The sequence below is a fragment of the Balaenoptera physalus genome (assembly GCF_965194825.1).
Source record: "Balaenoptera physalus genome assembly, chromosome: 20".
In the NCBI taxonomy this organism is placed as follows: Eukaryota; Metazoa; Chordata; class Mammalia; order Artiodactyla; family Balaenopteridae; genus Balaenoptera; species Balaenoptera physalus.
Window position 1 is genome coordinate 26,911,379 of NC_138901.1, and position 11,435 is coordinate 26,922,813.

Here is an 11,435-nt window from a genome sequence, read left to right on the forward strand (position 1 = left end):
TTGAGATGTATGGATTACACATATATTTTGGATATTAACCCCTTATTGGATAAATGATTTGCAAATATCTTCTCCCATTCAGTAGGTTGCCTTATGGTTTTGATGATAGTTTCTTTTGCTGTGCAGAAGCTATTTAGTTTGATGTAGTCCCATTTGTTTATTTTTGCTTTTGTTTCCCTTGTCTTTGGAGTCAGATTCACAAAGAAAAACAGAATCATTAAGTCTTATTTCAATGAAGTTACCACCTATGTTTTCTTCTGGGAATTTTATGATTTCAGGTCTTACATTCAAGTTTTTAATCCATTTTGAGTTAATTTTTGTGTAAGGTGTAAAATGTAGTGGTCTAATTTAATTCTTTTGCATGTTGCTGTCAATTAATTTTTCAATTAAATGCTTTTTAGTAAATCTGCAAAAGCATGCAACCATCACCACAATCCAGTTTTAGAAGATTTTCATTATCCCCAAAAGATCTCTCCTGCTCCTTTGTATGCACTCAACATTTCCACCTCCAGTTCTTGACAACTGTTTATCTACTTTCTGTTCCTATAGATTTGCCTTTATGGGATCTTCTATGTAAAAGGACTCATATAACATGTAGTATTTTGCATTAGTTTCTTTCATGAGTTTTTTAGGTTCATTCATGTTGTAACCTGTATTAGTGCTTTTTTTTTTCTGAGTGGTAGTTTTTGGTATTGATAGCCCAAGTTTTGTTTCTCTATTCACCAGTTGATGCACATTAGGGTTGTTTCTAGTTCTTGGTTATTATAAATAATAACAATAGCAAATAACCCTGTAAAGTTTTAAGCAGGGAAATGAGCAACATAACCTGATTTACATGGAAGAAGATGACCATGGCTATTGTGTCAAGGGTGGAATGATGAGAAGCAGCAGGGGAAGTAGGAGGAACAGTTAAGAAATTGTTTCATTTGCCTAGACAAACATGATAGTGCTCATAACAGAGATAAAGTAGGAGAGATGGAGAAAAGTGTATGAACTTACGGTACATTTTGGAAGAGAATGAGAAGGAAGTGTTGATGGATTGGATGTAGTGTGAGGAAAGCTTGGTGGGCAAAGAACAAAGATTTTGTTTCCATGTGCTCTTTTTTCTATTTGTTTTTTTTTTTAACTTACAAAAAAATAAGGGTAAAATTTGTGTTAGAGACGATGAAGTAAAGTCATTTTTAAAATCCCAATTCCTTTCCCCCATGCTTGAGAAAACAACAAAAAACAAACAAAAGTTGTAAAATGCCTTTTTTGATGTAACAAAACAATGGCCGCAACCCTAAACTATGAACTGTCAAGCATGCATGCCTTAAACTGGGCAATCTGGGCCACTATGAGAGGGGATGCTGTGATCCAACAATTTTCCCTCAGATCTGGAGTACTAAACAAATTTCCTTAAAAGTAAGAATCACAGTTTTGACAGACACTTTTCTAATAATTTGATTGGAACCTTGTGGTTTAAGTTTCTTCACATCACACTTAATATCAGAAGACAGTGGAGAAATGTTTACAGAGATCTGAGGGAAAGCATGGATGAGCCCAGAATTTTATACTCAGTGAAGATTTCTTTCAGTTATATATATAATAGAAAAAAGGTCACATACAAACATGGTAAAGCCTGCAAGAACTCAGATCATATAGTCCCCCTCTATTCCTTTTTTAAAAAGTTTAATTATTTTAACTAAAAATAGCATGTGTAACATAACCTCATTCTTATTTATCTATTTACCTATCTATATTCTGTCTTTCTATCTGCCTATCTATCCACCCCTATACCTGTATATATCTATCCACCCCTATACCTGTATATATGCATGGTCATTGTTAGAAATGATAGTTACCAAATAACAGTAGTGACTGGATTTGGAGTCATTTTTAAGCTCCTTTCTTTATGCTCCTCTGTACTATTTATCTTTTAAAAATAACTACATTGTTTGCCATTTTTTAAATTAAATAAAATGTAAAATAAGTGTAGCTAAATTGAAACCACAAGAAGGAAAGCCACATGTCGAGTGCAATGACACTGGATGCTGGAAGGAGCCTATGTACTTGTTGACTTTCTTCAGTACCTGCTCCAGCCCTAGACCATCCTCCCATGGACTTGTTGTTACATGAAAACAATCATCTCTTTTGGTTTAAACCACTAATATCAGTCTCTTAAATGCAGCATGTTAGGCAACTGCCCAACCCTGAATCTTACATCTTAATTGGCATGCCTAGGCTAACAGGAGGAACCATTTTAGACAAATATGAGATCACTTAGATCTGCTCCCTTAAACCATATAACTCATGCCCAGCTCCTGGGTAGGATGAACGTGGGGCATCCTTCTAATGGTGGTAAAAATTCTTACTCTTACTTGACCCAACTTTGTAACTTGCTTTCTTCTCTGTTCCTAATCTACCTGACCCAAATCTTATGACTTAGTCTCTCTCTCTTTTCCACCCTGTGCTCACAGCTTGGGCTAGACGTTCTCAGTAGGAATGATTTTGCCTCTCTCCACCATGGACATTTAGCAATGCCTGGAGACATTTTTGGTTGTCACAACCTGGAGGGACGTTACTGGCTGGCATCTGGAGCAGAGGACAGAGTTGCTGATGAATACCTTCCAGTGCATAGAGCTTCCCCACAATAATAATTATCCAACCCAATACGTCACCAGGGCTGGATTGAGAAGCTCTGCCTTAGACCTAGCAACCATTTTGGTTTAAATCGTTGGCTAGCTCTTAGCTAAAACTCAACTTCTCTCCCCAATAACTCCTCGCCCTGAGAGATCCTATTAAATGTAGCCCTGACCACAGAACTCTACACTGTGTGGTCATTGTTCCTTCTAACCTCAATCTTGGAAAAGGGACTTAAGTAAGAAGGGGTTGTGCCAGAGTGATGTTGTTTTGCTTTCCAAGCAAGCCCAGGGAGAAAGAGGCCAAAACAGAAGCCATTAGGATAAAGCGTAGTGTAGTCCTGTTTAAGTAGTAGAGGTGAAATGGGATCTTGTCTGTGTCAGGTAAAACTAGAGAAAGCCTGTTTCATGGAAGAATTGGAGGTGGGTGAATGTCTGCTAAAGCTGAACAATAAAGAGTAATTGATATAAAGTAGCATGCAAAGAAACCAGTTAGGGTGACTTTATAGGAGGCTAAATTAAACTTCCACATTGCTCAGGCTAAAACATTGCACAGAAAGTAGAAGGTGGTGTGGGGAGGAGAGCCAAGGAGACCAAGAGAGCAGAGGTGGCAGATGAGCCAACAGAGGCAAGGGGGCTTTGAAAGCCTTCTCTAGACAGCCTCTAACACTTTTCTAGAGTAACAGAGAATAATCATTGGCTGTCTAGGGCCTAGTTAGCCCATGGTCCAGAGGTAAAGAATCCTGTAGGGTAGCACCTATCTGCCCCTAGACCAGCAGTTCCTAACAAGGCCAAAAGAAATTTCATCTCATCCATCCAGATCTGCTTAGGTAAACTCTCTGATATACTGCAGACTGAGGAATCATTTTTTTGTTAATTGGGCATTTTGGTTAATAAAGAAGTTAACATGAGACTATGGAATTGTGGCAAGACTCCTGGGCTTAGAGTCAAAATATGTAGTAGCTCTATTGCTTTCTAGTGAGTCACATCAATTATCCGAACTTCAGATTTTGAAACTGCTAAATTGGTATCTTACACCTGTCCTGTCCTGTCTGTCAGTGAGGATACAGGGATCAAATGAGGTGACATCTGTAGGAGTGCTTTGAAAATTATATCTTGAAATATATGTATTGAAGATGTGATAATATCATCACATACACCAGCCATGAATTGCTAGTTTGAAAGAATTAGAACAAATTTCACACAAATTTCAAACTACACACAATAAATTTTATTCTCCCTCATAATACAGAGCATTTTTCAGTATCATGGAGAGAAGGTAGTGGCAGAGAGAGTAAATGCAGGAATTCAAAGCCACTGTCCAGCGTTCTGGCCTTTAAAGTGAAAAATCTGGAGTTGACCTCCTATTTAGCGAAATACATTAAGATATCTTAGATCATGCAGAATAAGTAAAGGTTCCAGAGGTGAACTTTTTGCACAATAAAAGTGAGAACAGTTGAGTGTTAGAAGGAGGCAAAGAGGGAAGAAAACCCAGATATGAAGAAGCAGTGCATCTTTGCGGAGATGGGGGCTGGACAACCTGGTGATATGCAACTCCTCACTGCCTCAAATCCTCAAACACCTTTATTATCACCTCCAATGACTTGAGAGAGCAGTTTTCACATTGGGACAGATGGCGGTTGTCACCCGCAGAAAACAGGTTGAGTTCCAAGTCTACATCAGTAAAGGGTAAGGAAAAAGAGATGATATAAGCTATGGGAGTGAAATGAGATTTCCCTCTGGAGCCAGAACTCAGAACCCAAAAAAGTAGGGTGACTATAGAGACCATCTTGGGTTTAGCACTGAAAGTCCATATCCCAGAAAACCCTTGGTTCCAGACAAATTGGGTTGATTGGTCACCCTCTAAGTGATACTGGAATGAGGAAATTCAGGGTTTTCTGATATGTTCAGAAGGTCATTGGACTCTCACCAGGCTTGGATAGAGGAATGAACCGATAGAAAAATCTCTAAGGACAGGATCTTGTTCCATATGTGTGCTTGAATGTTTAGGTTAATAAAGGCTAATTGACAAAGGAAGTAGAAGAGAGCGCATGTTCTGCTGTTTTCTATGATGTTTATTAATTTTCATTAATGCCAGAATTTCCTGGGCTACTTTTGCTTTGGTTCCTCTTAAAAGAAGAACAGCTCTAATGCTCTTGCATGTAAAATTCAGGGTAAATGAAACAATACAGCTCTGTAAGCACTCATGAAAAAAATAAAAACAAAACGAAAAGCTGCAAAAAATAGAATAGTACAAAGACCACCAATATACCCTTTTGGAGATTACCTATTATTAACATTTCACCCTATTTGCTTTATAATTCATATATTCTCTCTCTCTCTCTTTCACACACACACACACACACACACACACACACACACACACACACACACACACACACACATACACACAAATTTTTTTTCTGAACCACTTGATGCTAGGTTGCATACATCATATCTTTTTACCCCTAAATTCTTTAATGTGTATCTCCTAAGAATATTCTCTTACATATAATTTAACATCAATACAATACTTTTATCTAATCTACAATGCATATTCCAATTTTGTCAATGGACTCAATTATGTCCTTTAGAGCAGGGGTTCCCAACCCCCAGTCCATGGACAGGTACCTGTCCATGGCCTGTTAGGAACCAGGCCACACAGTAGGAGGTGAGTGGCGGATGAGAGAGTGAAGCTTCATCTGCCACTCCCCACCACTCCCCATCACTCGCATTACCGCCTGAACCATCCCCCCCCCCGCATTACTCGCATTATTGTCTGAACCATCCCCCCCACCCCATCTGTGGAAAAATTTTCCTCCACGAAACCGGTCCCTGGTGCCAAAAATGTTGGGGACTGCTGCTTTATAGCATTTCCTTTTTCCTTCAGTATAGGAACAAATGTAGGATCAAATATTTCATTTAGTTGTCATGTCTCTTTAGTCTTCTTTAATCTGGAACATTTTGCAGGTTTTCTTTGTCATTTATGACATTTTTGAAGATACAGTCATGTTTTTGTGTTTAATAGAAAGTTCCTCATTTGGAGGTTTGTCTGATATTTCTTCATGGTTAGATTATGCATCCTGGCTTGAATACTATTTAAGTGATTCTGTGTCCCTCTCAAGGTATCACATCTGGAGGCACCCAATATCCATCTGTCCCTCATTAATGACACTAATTATGACTATCTAGCCAAGGGGTCATCTAGTTTCTATACGATAGAATTCTATTTTTTTCCCCATACACATACATTCTTAATCAATTCTAAATACAGATATTAGCCTCTTAGATGATTTCAGACCTGCACTTCTTTGGACAGGTAGAAGGTGTTGAGACATCTATTTTCACTAAAGGAGAAAGTTTTTATATTTTTATTTTTATGTTCTACTTCATTTCTGGAACCAAACCCACCTCTGAAGATTGCTTCTTACTTGAGTAAAGAAGTGAGAAATAAAATCAAACCAAAACAGAAGCTAAGAATAAAACAACCCACTCTCGTTGATCTGTTTCCTCCACTAGAGGAGATGATTGAGTTTCATGGAGCCAACCATCCTGAGAGCAGAATTCTGTTTGCTGCCTCTTGATGAGAATTTGACTAGAAGATTCTTGGAAAAATGAGAGGAAACTGGGCCAGAATCCCAGTGTTAAAACTACAGAGAAAAAATTAAATTTCTCCTAGTTATGAGTTCATATTACTTGTATCCTGCTGACTCGGATCGGCAGAGTAGCTTTAGAAAAGGTGAATGCTGAGAGCCGGTTTGTTACTGATGAGTCCAAGCAAGGACAGTGTAGGTCTGATGTCTTTCAAGGGGTAACCTGGACCTCAAAAATGCCTGTCATTGTTCAATATCATGGAATAAGATATAAAACTGTTTTACATGCATCTTTCTCCAATTTGTGACCTTCCTGGTATCTGTTTTTCTGTTGTCAAGTTTCTTCTCTACCTAAAACCTTCACTGTGTAGTGCCTTGTGTCCATCCCTGGCTTTGTTCCCTGGTGTCCTTCAATATTTCTTCCCCTTGGTTTACAGTTTTCATGTGAACTTATCACTGGTAACAAGCCTCCTGTTTGGCATATGCCTAGGTTATTTGATACTTGCTGATTACCCTTATGGAAAGCTCAGTCCAACCCCGTGGAAGGACACCAGATGGAGAGGGGCATGAGCTGACCATGCCAGGAGAACTGCATTAGGTTCTAACCCCTGACAAGTTGGCCATATATAATTCTTCTCTCCCAAGTTGGAGGTGGAAAGGAAGCAGGCCCACTACTTGGTCTCTGCGTGGGATTAGGTAACAAAGAACAAAATTTGTGCCCCTAAAGAGTGAGGAGATCCAGCAGGTCTTAAGTGGGTAGTTAACAAAAGGTCAGTAACCTTGGGCCCAAGGTTCAGAATCAAATGGGGGTCAGAAAATAACAGTAGATGAAAATGCAGAATAACAGGTTGAAATTAGTGAGAAAGATGTTGCTTGGATTAATTCTGGAGTGGGGAATCTTAGACTGAATTTCATTTTTACAAAGTCAAAGTACGTGTTGGCAAGATTGGGCTGGAACAGTGTGCAATATACAACCTATTTGATCCTGCACTGATGGTCTGGTGATCGTCCAGTGAATTTGAGCAGAGAAGTTCTACATGAAAGGAACATGTAAAGTCAGACTCAGTGATGAGATTTAAGAGTTCTGTGACTGTTAAGTATCTTGCCGATTTTAAGATTCCTCACTTAAAAATCTGAAAAGTTGGAAAATTGAGTAAAGCAAATTCTTGAGAGGAGGTAATATTTGTGTGGTTTTCTCAATATGCTGTTGGAGAAAGGACAGTTTGAGATATTGGAGCAGTAACGTGTAACTAAAAACCCACAGGAATTTCCACAATATTCCTTGATCAGAGCTGGGAATTTGATGACCTCATGTGTTTCGTGGAGCCCAGGTTACTATCAGCTACACTTGTATTATCCCGGTGCCAGGTTGTGCTATATTCATTAGCTTAATTCTCACAATAATCCTATGAAGTAGGTATTATTGTTTCCTTTTTTTGAAGATAAGGACATAAGAGACACAAAGAAGTTACAAAATTTGCTCAAAGTTATACAACAAATGATCAAGTTGAGAATTAAGCCTAGGGCTCTTAGTCCTATGCTCTGCTGCAGTGCTTTTTAACCTATTTGAGGTAACTGATCCTTTGAGCATCTTATGTAAGATGTGAATATTCTTTGCAGAAAGTTGTACACCCAAAGTTGTATACCTAAAGCTTCAGGGAGGCTTATGAACATCTAGGAACCCACTGATGGACCTAAAGTTAAGAATGTCTCCTGAATATATTGAATATATATATTTTAAAAAATTATTTTTAATTTTAAAATTTTTAAAGGAAAAATATATTTTAAGTTACCAAAACCTTACTGTGCATAAAAACTGTTTTTTTTTTCAGTATGTGATCCTGAACTGGATCCTTTATTGTAAAAATATGGTTAAGATGGATATTATTGGAGCAACTGGTATACTTGGAATATGATCTATAGAATAAGCAGTAGTATTATTTGATGTTAAATTCCCTGAATTTGATAACTCTACTGTGGTTATGCAAGTAAATATCCTTGCATACAACCTACTTTCAAATAATTCAAGAAGTATAATGTACATTGAAGTAAAAGAGCAGAAGATATCAGAAATGGCTAATAAATTTAAATGTTCCCAAGGGAGAATAGATTTGAATGAAAATTTAATAAAAGGCATTAAAGAAAGTCAGAAAAACAAACAAAATAATTAAAATTAGATGAAAGAAGTAACCTGGATCCATATAAACTTTTGAGACCCAACAACTTCCTGAGTTCAGTCTGTTGGTATAGAAGTTTTGGAGCAAATTCTGTTCATGCCTTGCTCATATCACTTTGGCACTCATGGTTCCAGTGTGTTCCTTTTTTTTAAAAAAATATTTATTTATTTGGCTGTGCTGGGTCTTAGTTGTGGCACGCAGGATCTTCATTGTGGCACGTGGGATCTTTAGTTGTGGCATGTGGGCTCTTAGTTGCAGCATGCGGGAACTTTAGTTGTGGCACGTAGGATCTTTAGTTGTGGCATGTGAATTCTTCGTTGCAGCATGTGGGATCTAGTTCTCTGACTAGGGGTCGAACCCGGGCCCCCTACATTGGGAGCGTGGAGTCTTAGCCACTGGACCACCAAGGAAGTTGCTTCCATTGTGTTCTGATGCAGCCAATACAAGCTCTTAAAACTCTCCACTTGAGGGTTTTCTCAGCCTGCAATTGGAGCAGGTCAGAAGTGCTGGGTGTTTAATGGCCCTGAGAGTACCTATTGGCTAATGAAAGATGAGAATTGGAGGATAAACAGCCCCGCTGTCTCACTCCTTGAGGGGAACAACTCTGAGGTAGATTCTATATCTCCCCTCAGGCTTCCCCAGATGGACGGAACTTTAGATATCCACAGTGGGAGCCTGTTTGATAACACAGCCTTTATTGACTTTTATCACTTCTCTGTCTCATTTTTCCACTTTCCTAACTAGTGCTCTCTAGAACCACATTCCAAGCAGATTACTTGCATTCAAATTCTTGTATCAGTGTCTGTTTCTAGGGCAATCTGGTGTCAGACAAATCTATACAAGTATGCTACTGTGATAGTTTTTACACAATAATGGTACACAATAATGGTAGTTTAAGATACTCATCAAATGACAAAATCCAGCTTTGAATGCTTTTGTCATCATGTAAAGAAGGCTGGTCTAGCCACTGGAGGATGAGAAGCCCTATAAAACAGAATGTAGGCAACTTAGTCAACAGTTGCAATCAACTACCGGCCATGTCAATTGCTATCTGCAACCATCTGGTCCCCAGTCAACCCACCACTTGACCACAAAAACATGAGTGAAAGCAGCTGACATCATAGGGAGTGGAGAGGAGACATCCCAGCTGAGCCCTGCTCAAATTTCCAATCAGCAGAATTCTCTCTGAATCAAGAGGAACTGTACCCAGAATCTTGACCATGTCAGACCTGATACAGATCATGGACTTTAAGCCTGATCTGTGATTAAATAAGACCTTGGGAATCTTGGGAAGGGGTGAGTATATTTCATGTATTTCACATGAATCACTGGGGCCAAAGAGAGGGCCATGGTAGTTTATTAGAATAATGGCCCCCAATGAATCACATCTCCTTGTCTCCTCCCTTTGCAATGTGACCTTTTCCCCCTCTCATCCAGAGATGGAGGCTATTTCCCCATCTCCTGAGTCTGTGCTGGCCTTGTGACTCACTTTTACCAAAAGAATGCTGCAGAAATTACATTTTGGGACTTCTGAGGCCTATCCTTAAGTGATCTTGCAGCTGCCACTGTCATCCTTGTGAAATGCATCAGCCATCATGTAAAAGGCCTGATCTAACTACTGGAGAAAGAGAGGCTGTGCAAAGAAGCTGACAGCCACAGGAGACTTCCAGACATGTGAGCAAGGCTATCTGAACCAGCTAGCCACCAGCCGACCTGCCAATTGACCACAAACACAAGAGTGAGCCTAGTTGACACCACATGCAGCAGAGACAAGCCATTCCAGCTGAGCCCCACCAAACTGCCAGCTCAGAGAATCGCGAGAGGGAAACATAACATTATCCATGCATAGTTCTTAGTCTTGCTGAGTTTCTTTCTCCATTACCTCTTGAGACCAAGCAAGGAAAACAAAAATAGAGTCAACATGATGGTTGTAGACCCTGCCTCAGCCAGTGCCAAGATTACATTCTGATCTAGGTCCAAATTCAGCCCTTTCTTTTCCCATAGACCCATGAAGCAGGAACTGGGGGACCTTTGGACTTAGTTACAGCAGAGGGCTACCAGGTATGTCCAATTTCACCCAGGGGTTAAACCAACTACCAAACTGAAAGACAGATTACACAAATCATCTGCTGCTGTTGAAGAAAAACCCTGAGCAGGACTTAGGATTTTGCATAGATTTGTAAACCTTGGCATTTCCTTGTAAAACGCAAGAGTATAGGTAAGTTAGTCATGGCACTGTTGCTGTTCTTTTTGCTTCTCACATTAACATTCATGTAAAAATTTATCTTAATTGAGAAAATGATACTAATAAAAGAAGTAGGAGGGGGCATACCACAAATAGGCAGAAATGCACCAGTCTTCAAGTAACAGTAATAATTTCAATTTGAGCTATTTTTGCTTTGGGGAAGTTTAAAGAAACATTTTCTCTCTCCTTTTTTTCCCCCTCTGTGTTTAGGACAGCTTCCCTTACTTTTCTGAACATTTATCTTCCTTTTGTGGAGTAGCATTATATAACACTGTGAGTGATTAATTTCAGATTTCTTGCCCTTCCCACTCTGTTTTCTTCAATTGTATCTTTCACATTAGAAAATGCTAGAGAAAAATGTTGATTTCTGATGAGAATAATGTAATTTTTTTTGGTGAAAATCTTTCTTCCATAGAGCAGTCAGTTTGAAGTTTCTTTGGAAACCATCCAACTATTGATCAATCTATGTACATCGTGTAGCTCCTCTAAACTTGGCAGAGTTCCCTAGACCTCAAATATACAAGTTCATCATCTGCTGTTACTAAACTTAAATCAGAGGGAACTTTGCATTGCTAAAAGTCCTCTTGCAAAATGTGTGAACATTTGGATACTCCCAGATGGCTCTCCTGTTTGGTCCAGTCCTTCTGGATACTTGGTCCCAAGTAAACCTATGGTTAAAGGGACAGTTTTCTATCCAGGGACTATAATGTACATATAAGGTCACAGGAAATATAAGTGAGCCCCATATTAGTCTTCCCATATTCTATACCAAACCAATATAGTGGTTAACTGGGAATTT